The sequence below is a fragment of the Triticum aestivum genome, chromosome 6D, assembly GCF_018294505.1.
Source record: "Triticum aestivum cultivar Chinese Spring chromosome 6D, IWGSC CS RefSeq v2.1, whole genome shotgun sequence".
NCBI classification, from domain to species: domain Eukaryota; kingdom Viridiplantae; phylum Streptophyta; class Magnoliopsida; order Poales; family Poaceae; genus Triticum; species Triticum aestivum.
In genome coordinates this window covers 17,358,639-17,367,237 of record NC_057811.1, presented here as the reverse complement: position 1 = coordinate 17,367,237, position 8,599 = coordinate 17,358,639, and the positions used below count along the sequence as shown (strand labels likewise).

The following is an 8,599-nucleotide window of genomic DNA, read 5'->3' as shown; positions in this document are numbered from 1 at the left end:
TTATATCAATGTGTCGTCACATGGTCGTCTCGCCAACTATTGCTCTTGCAACTGTTGCTATCGCATAGCGATAAAGTAAAGCAATCATTTGGCGCTTGCATCTTATGCAATAAAGAGTCAACCATAAGGCTTCTGCCAGTTACCGATAACTTCAACAAAACATTATCATCTTATACAACAACTTATATCTCATCACGTCTTGACCATATCACATCACAACATGCCCTGCAGAAACAAGTTAGACGTCCTCTACTTTGTTGTTGCAAGTTTTACGTGGCTGCTACGGGCTGAGAAAGAACCGTTCTTACCTACGCATCAAAACCACAACGGTAGTTCGTCAAGTTGGTGCTGTTTTAACCTTCACAAGGACCGGGCGTAGCCATACTCGGTTCAACTAAAGTTGGAGAAACTGACACCCGCTAGCCACCTGTGTGCAAAGCACGTCGGTAGAACCAGTCTCGCGTAAGCGTACGCGTAATGTCGGTCCGGGCCGCTTCATCCGACAATAAAGCCGAACCAAAGTATGACATGTTGGTAAGCAGTATGACTTGTATTGCCCACAACTCACTTGTGTTCTACTCGTGCATATAACATCTACGCATAAAACAAGGCTCGGATGCCACTGTTGGGGAACGTAGTAATTTCAAAAATTTCCTACGCACACGCAGGATCATGGTGATACATAGCAATGAGAGGGGAGAGTGTGTCCACGTACCCTCGTACACCGAAAGCGGAAGCGTTAGCACAACGCGGTTGATGTAGTCGTACGTCTTCATGATCCGACCGATCCAAGTACCGAACGTACGGCACCTCCGAGTTCAGCACACGTTCAGCTTGATGATGTCCCGCGAACTCCGATCCAGCAGAGCTTCACGGGAGAGTTCCATCAGCACGACGGCGTGATGACGGTGATGATGTTGCTACCGACGCAGGGCTTCGCCTAAGCACCGCTACGATATGACCGAGGTGGAATATGGTGGAGGGGGGCACCGCACACGGCTGGAATAGATCAATAGATCAACTTGTGTGTCTAGAGGTGCCCCTGCCCCCGTATATAAAGGAGCAAGGGGGGGAGGCCGGCCGGCCCTTGTAGGGCGCGCCAGGAGGAGGAGTCCTCCTCCTAGTAGGAGTAGGACTCCCCTTTCCTACTCCTACTAGGAGGAGGAAAGGAAGGAGGAGAAGGAGAAGGAAGGAGAGGGAGGAAAAGGAGGAAAGGGGGGGCCCGCCCCCTAGTCCAATTCGGTTTGGGCTAGGGGGGCCGCGCACCCTGCCTCCTCTCTTCCACCACTTGGCCCATGAGGCCCATTACTTCTTCCTCGTATTCCCGTAACTCCCCGGTACCCCAAAAAATACCCGAATCACTCGGAACCTTTCCGATGTCCGAATATAGTCGTCCAATATATTGATTTTTACGTCTCGACCATTTCGAGACTCCTCGTCATGTCCCCGATCTCATCCAAGACTCCAAACTACCTTCGGTACATTAAATCACATAAACTCATAATACCGATCGTCACCGAACTTTAAGCGTGCGGACCCTACAGGTTCGAGAACTATGTAGACATGAGCGAGACACGTCTCCGGTCAATAACCAATAGCGGAACCTGGATGCTCATATTGGCTCCCACATATTCCACGAAGATCTTTATCGGTCAAACCGCATAACAACATACGTTGTTCCCTTTGTCATCGGTATGTTACTTGTCCGAGATTCGATCGTCGGTATCTCAATACCTAGTTCAATCTTGTTACCGGCAAGTCTCTTTACTCGTTCCGTAATACATCATCCCGCAACTAACTCATTAGTTGCAATGCTTGTAAGGCTTATAGTGATGTGCATTACCGAGTGGGCCCAGAGATACCTCTCCGACAATCGGAGTGACAAATCCTAATCTCGAAATACGCCAACCCAACAAGTACCTTCGGAGACACCTGTAGAGCACCTTTATAATCACCCAGTTACGTTGTGATGTTTGGTAGCACACAAAGTGTTCCTCCGGTAAACAGGAGTTGCATAATCTCATAGTCATAGGAACATGTATAAGTCATGAAGAAAGCAATAGCAACATACTAAACGATCAAGTGCTAAGCTAACGGAATGGGTCAAGTCAATCACATCATTCTCCTAATGATGTGATCTCGTTAATCAAATGACAACTCATGTCTATGGCTAGGAAACATAACCATCTTTGATTAACAAGCTAGTCAAGTAGAGGCATACTAGTGACACTCTGTTTGTCTATGTATTCACACAAGTATTATGTTTCCGGTTAATACAATTCTAGCATGAATAATAAACATTTATCATGAAATAAGGAAATAAATAATAACTTTATTATTGCCTCTAGGGCATATTTCCTTCAGTTTGCTGCCGTGCTACAAATCTCTGCGCATGGAGGCCCAACCAAGTCTACAAAAATAAAGTTGCGTAATAGACATCACATTGTGATAGCCGGAGGCAAGTAACGCGGGGGCGCCGCCGGCGTGGAGAGAGAGAGAGAGAGAGAGAGAGAGAGAGAGGCGACTGCACGTCAGAGAGAAAATCTTCTATTGAGAATGTGTTTCGGCTGCTCAAATTTGAGAGCCGACTGATGCTTCTCCTGAAAAACTTAAGCAGCTAAACCAAATAACAGTTCGGCGAGGTGTGCCCTTTTTGAGGAGTTAAGCCCTTTTATGAGTTCAACTAGAGATGCCTAAGTGAGCAGATCTCACCTCTTCACCACTTGTCACACCATGTTACCAATTGACCCTATTTATCGATATGTGTAAATAGTTACATTAAAAAGGCATGTTTTTATCCCTCAAGTTTTCAATGGTTTACGTTCGATCCCTCTCTAGAACCGGATCAAAGCGGTGCCCATGTCGATGCTCCGAAGGGTTTTCTACTTTTACAAGAACGAAAAGAGGCTTATGATGCGTTTGGTAGCTCAATGCTTTTTTGTGTGTTTATAGAATACTGTAGTTTGTCTAGAAACCATAGTTTTAACACTTGGAGGTGTTTAGGTCGGTATATATTTTAATTTTATAAACTGTAGCATCCCCAATGTTGTGTTTGTTTAGTATTTGAGAAAGAAGTTGCCAAACTAGGTCTTAACATTTTCTCAAAAGGCTAGCCTGCAGTAGGTCCAACCAGGCCCGCGTGGTGCAAATTTCATCCGTTTGGTAGCCTGCCTCGCATCAAAAATCTTGGCTCGCATGATGTTTAAAGCACCTCAGGGTCTGGTTGAGTAGGAATGCTCGAATCGGTCATTTATTCACAGCCAACACCGAAAGATGCATCTCGAGGCATGTGGACGTCAGCAGCTGCACGTGAGGAGCCACGCTTGAGACGTTGCATTGTTTCCCAAAGCGCCGCCATAACTACCCTCACCTCTCTCTCTCCCCCCTCTCTCCAATCTTACACCGAAGGCGATGAGAGCAAAATCTGGACAACGAGCACCGGTGGCGAGCACCGATGTCAATCACCAGCTTCACCACCTCACCGACAGGTGTTCTACAATGATGGCAAGCCCTTTGTCCTCGCACTCGATTTGGTCGCATGCGGTTTTGTCCTTATACCATGCCTGCATTTGATTTACGAGGCGCATAGATGGCATCCAACCTCTTGGGGATTCGAATGGGATTGACCACCATCTTGATTTAGGCATATCGATGGATTTTAAGGGTTTGAACGGGATTGAGTACAAGGGGGAGGGGTAAATCAAGCTTACAAGCACTACTTCATAGTCATGATGAGTTTGGAGGCGCTTGGAGCGATGGTAGCCCTGAGGCTTGTTGTCGGCCACCTCCATGGTAGTGCGATCGCCTGGCTCCGGCTCCATGACCACCATCTGCACTGCTTCGACATTGCCAGCATTCTCCGGCTCAACCGCATCATCCACCATCTCCTCGTCCTACTCATCCTCCAGAGCGATGGTGGCCCCTGCCACCACGACGGCTGAATTGTCATGAGGAGCCCTGCCAAGCCTGTACTTGACCCATCTATCTCTCTAACCAGGATCAGCCGACTCTGTCTGATCTGTCGCCTAACACAATATGTCCACTGACATAGCGCCCTTGGCTGGGTAAGGTATGATCATCTTCAACTCCTCCTTTGTTGCCTTCAACACCATAATGTATGTATGCAGGTCATCAATGCTGTTGAACTGAGAGTACACCTTCAATGGTCTTCGCGAACTTGGTGAGGTCACCGCAAGAACCGAAGAAGGAATGCCCTCCATCTAATGCCATTTGGGGATGGAGTTCATGATGATGGAGAGGTGGTGAGACAAAGAGACATAGTTGTGGAAAAGGAAACGGTGGAAGATAGAGAGAGACAGAGATGGTTGGAAGAGGTAGTGGAGTGCGGTGGTGGATAAATAGGGGCTTTGGAGTATGTGGGTGGGATGGGAGGCGATCACCGACTCATATGTGTGTTGCATTTGTCCCTTCATTGACCTTCATTCATGATGTTCATAATGCAAATCGACCAGGCTACTTCGGGGAACTCCAAGGGCAAGGAGGTGTGGTTCTGTTCGACAAGAAGGGCAAGTCGGTGGTGGAGCTCGACAGTGCCCCCAAGCGGCCGAAGAACTACGGGCATTTCCATGAGGACGCCGGCCCAACCCACTTTTGCAAGGTCATCCTTGCACCGAAGTTGGAGTACGTGTCGATGCCACTAGAGTTCACCAAGCACTTCACCACCGTCCTAGAGGAATTCAAACTAAAGACGAATACCGGCTGCGCCTGGAGGAAGACGGTCCGAATGCTCGACGACAAGCCCCCTGTTGATAAGGGTCAGACCCCCTTCCCCGTTGTTCACCAGATCATGATCGGGTACCTGTTGCCTTCAAGCTGGTGACTCACCAACACCCAGAAGGTGGTCGTCTTCAACGACGAGGGCGTCGAGGTGGTGACCAAGTGCAAGAAGCACGATGAGACCTTTGCCATGGGTGCATAGGAAGTTATCTCTGCACCTAAGACTTTTGCGTAGATTGTTTCAAACTTTGTCGTGACTGTTTAAGGGTTTAACTGTGTGTTTAAGACTTAGGTTTAAGGGCATATGGTATGCCTATCTATCTATGTCGTGCTTGCGAGTGTGCTGGTAACCTCACCACTCCGAAAGAGGTCACCAGACAACATGTGCTGCATCTAACCAAACATCACACATTATGCATCTCCCTAGATCGAACAAGCCCACAATAAAAAAAAACGTAAATGCATTCCTTCGCAGCTAGGCTAGGGAGGATGGGGAAAGTATCTGGTGCTCCCAGCCTTGGGATACTCCCGGTACTCCAATGTCAAAAATACATTTTTTAATGTTTCACAAAATTCTGAAAAAATCATGAATGTTCACAATGAATATGTCTACAAGCCCTAAAAATTCGAGGGCCACACTCGGAACACACATTGAGAAACAAAAAAGTGAAATCTAGCATGAATAGTGTAAAGGAGGGACAAAAGCAACATTGACACTATTCAGATCTGGATTTTTCTTTTTTGTTTCTCAATGTACATTTCGATTTTGGACTTGAAATCTTTAGTGGATGTAGTGACATTCCTTGTGAACACACTCATTTTTTCCCGGAATTTTTTGAATCATTTAAAATTATTTTTTCACATTGAAGCACCGAGAGTACTCTAAGGCTGGGAGCACTCGATATTTCCCCAGGGAGGATGCATGCTACCAAACAGCATGCATAACATGGTCTTTACCCTGTGTCTGCTCACAAACCCAACTACGTCACATATGCAATGAGGCAAAAAATGGTGAAGGTAACCAAACACGCCCTGTAGGACCGTATCTATCCACTGTCCAAAAAAAAAGAGAGAGAACAGAAGAACACATCTTTTTTTAGACATTGAAGAACACATCTAACGTGAGGTATTGGGCCCTCCGTTCTTTAGTTGGGCCTGCAGATGTCGGAGCGCTTTGCCTCTTCCTCGTAAGTCGTAACGCAATCAGCGTCAGACTCGGCCTGCACCACCGGAAATAAAAGCGCCGGGAAAATCATGAATCCTTGTCCCCCTGTTGCCCGCCTCCGGAGCCAGAGCGGAAAAATCCACCCGCCGCCCGCCTCGCTCGTCGCCGACCCCCAAATTAATCCGCAGCCTCAGACCTCTCGTCCGAGGCCGGCGAGTGTAGTGGGGAACAACAGGTCAGTTTGCCCCTGCCTCCGCTTCTTCAATCCTATATCCATTGTTCCTCCTCCGTTTTGCTCCGAAATCAAGTAAATATGCAACGATTTAAGAGGGCTAAAAATTGTGGGGCGATCAAACTGTCATATCCCATCCTCATTCTCATCTTGTGTTTATCTGATATCACAACGTTTTTGCCATGTTGTTTTTTCAGCATCAGAAATGGGCAACTACCTGACAAGTACAAGAACAACACGAGAGAAACGCGTTCATGTTAAACCAGCGACGGGATCGACCAATGGCAAGGGAAGACCTAACATCAAACTTCAAGACCTTCCAGAGGTAGCATGTTAAGATTGCACACCCTTTTGATTGAACTTTTAAGGCTGAACATATTTTCTGAACTAAAATCTGTTTTCTTTTCCCTTCTTTCGCTGAAGGATGTGTTATGCACAATTTTATCGAAATTACCGGCGAAAGAGGTTGTGTGGACCAGCGCTTTGGCGAGCGAGTGGGAGTCTTTGTGGACAACTTGCCCCAGACTAAGGAGGTGTTTGGTTCTCTGGCTAGTAACACAAACGTTAATGGTAACAGGACACGCGGGGGGATCGAAGGGGTAACAGTCCAGTTGTTATTTTGTTTGGCACATGCCAGTAACGTTATCAGTTACCTTTACAGTGTTTGGTGTGGCACTATAATCTGAATACGTGAGACAACTTTCACATGCAGAACCAGTTTTAAATTCATGCAATTTGACAAGGTTTTCACATGCATTTCACAGGTGCTTCACTAGCACAGATTCAAACTCATCAAACAAGTACATAATTTAAAAATATTTTTGCATTCATCCAAGACATCCTTTAACCAGATTTTGACACCACTTCTAAAATGCATATTAACTCATCAATACAAACACCTCCTCAGACTTCATCAATAATTCGAGATAAACTACATAATTAGTCCCCAAAATTATTTTGTAAGGCAAGTCCAAAGGCCTATTTCAGAATCTTGCAAAGTAGCTTTTCCATCGACCATTCCTCTGATCAGCCACACCACCGATCTTTTCTAATCAACCGTGCTTCTTTTTCTCATCTGCCAAAATAAGCAAGAGTTAAATAAGAAGTGAAGAAACAGAAAAGAGACAACCATTAATTCAAAAATTAATAGCAGAACAAGCACTCTGATTACAAAATTGTAATCAATCCATAATCATCATCATTTATTCTGTTGTTCACTAGAAAATCACTTGACCTAGCAAGACAATCAAGAACTCCAATGATAATTTACTTGACATATATCTAAGCAAATGCTTATTATCCATGTTCATTGTAAATTAACATCACATGTTAAGCTTGTCAAGTAGAGATTGGATGGAACATATACTACGGATGTCAAGCAGAGATTGGATGGAACATATACTGCGAGTGTAAGCAGAAGCAAGAAGTCAGCTAGACATTGCAAATGCATATACTACAGCAAGTCAACTCGAGATGGCAAATGCATATACTAGTAGCTAATCAAGTAGAGATTACAGATTCATATAGCAGCTAGCCAATCAGAGGTAGATGTTATCAAAGCTGAAAGAGTTTAGCAAAAGAGATTGTGGAGTTTAGCAAAAGGATACCGGAGAGCATTTTTAGGACATACTCCCTCCTCAGATTTTCTGGAAGCGCAAGCATCATGTTCATCTGATGTGGAGCTTTAGCAAATACGGTTGCAGCCTCAACGATCTCGTTCCCGGTAAAGCTAAGCCTAGCCAATTCACTAATAGCCTTCTCTTTTGATTTCTGCTGAGGATCCTCTTGCGCTGCTTCTCGTGCCATTGATGCTGCCATTGTACCCACATATTGTGTCACATTGTTCAGCTGGCTATTGACATCTTGAAGCATCGCTGCAAAGGGATCACTTGGTATATAAAGGGCACACAGCGTGTAACTTATACACCTCTGTATAAGTTACCTTGGAAACCCAGGGACACACAGCGATCACGACAATCTGAAGAAGAGTACAGGGGAGCAAGGGCAGGCAAACAAGGAAGTAACAGGGGACAGACCTGGCCTTGACCATGAGGTTGATGTGGGCGCTGCCGCCTTGGCCGCCCGCGACCACCAGCTTCTTGTCGTTCTCCCCCCACTCCGGCGTCGACATCCTCTCGGCCCCTCGCGCGGCGTGGGATTGATCTGCAACATCCCCGCGGACGAACGAGGAAAGTCCGGCGATCGAGGCTGTGGTTTCCTCGGGGTGTGGTGCCGGGAGCATGCGGACTCGGCGGATCTTAATAGGCGGCTGCTCAGAGCCGGATTTGATAACTACTTCCGATTAAATTGGATGCGCTTAGCGACACTGCCTCTCTGCGATAATCACAATATAGAGAAGTACATACATGCAGAGGGAGAGGAGAGATTACACACGCACTAACTAACACCGTAGCAGCCGATCTTGCATGCAAGGAGAGGATAGAGCCGGCTTGACCTGCATGCCC

General features: G+C 46.3%; 2 long non-coding RNA genes across 3 annotated transcripts in view; one reads left to right on the top strand and one right to left on the bottom strand.

Annotated features, from left to right (window-relative positions):
• Nucleotides 1-6,014: 6,014 nt before the first annotated feature.
• Nucleotides 6,015-6,815, top strand: LOC123140820 (uncharacterized). The gene is made up of 3 exons (XR_006470071.1): nucleotides 6,015-6,137; nucleotides 6,332-6,459; nucleotides 6,558-6,815. It is a non-coding gene; the product is annotated as an uncharacterized lncRNA (long non-coding RNA).
• Nucleotides 6,816-6,916: 101 nt separating this feature from the next.
• LOC123140819 (uncharacterized) overlaps nucleotides 6,917-8,599 on the bottom strand; it is a 4,647-nt gene continuing 2,964 nt past the window's right edge. The window contains exons 4-5 of one of the 2 annotated variants that reach the window (XR_006470069.1): nucleotides 7,742-8,008; nucleotides 6,917-7,209 (exon numbers count right to left, since the gene is read on the bottom strand). This is a non-coding gene — a long non-coding RNA (uncharacterized lncRNA). The remainder of the gene's footprint in view (nucleotides 7,210-7,741; nucleotides 8,009-8,599) is intronic. The other variant, XR_006470070.1, reaches the window with a different exon arrangement.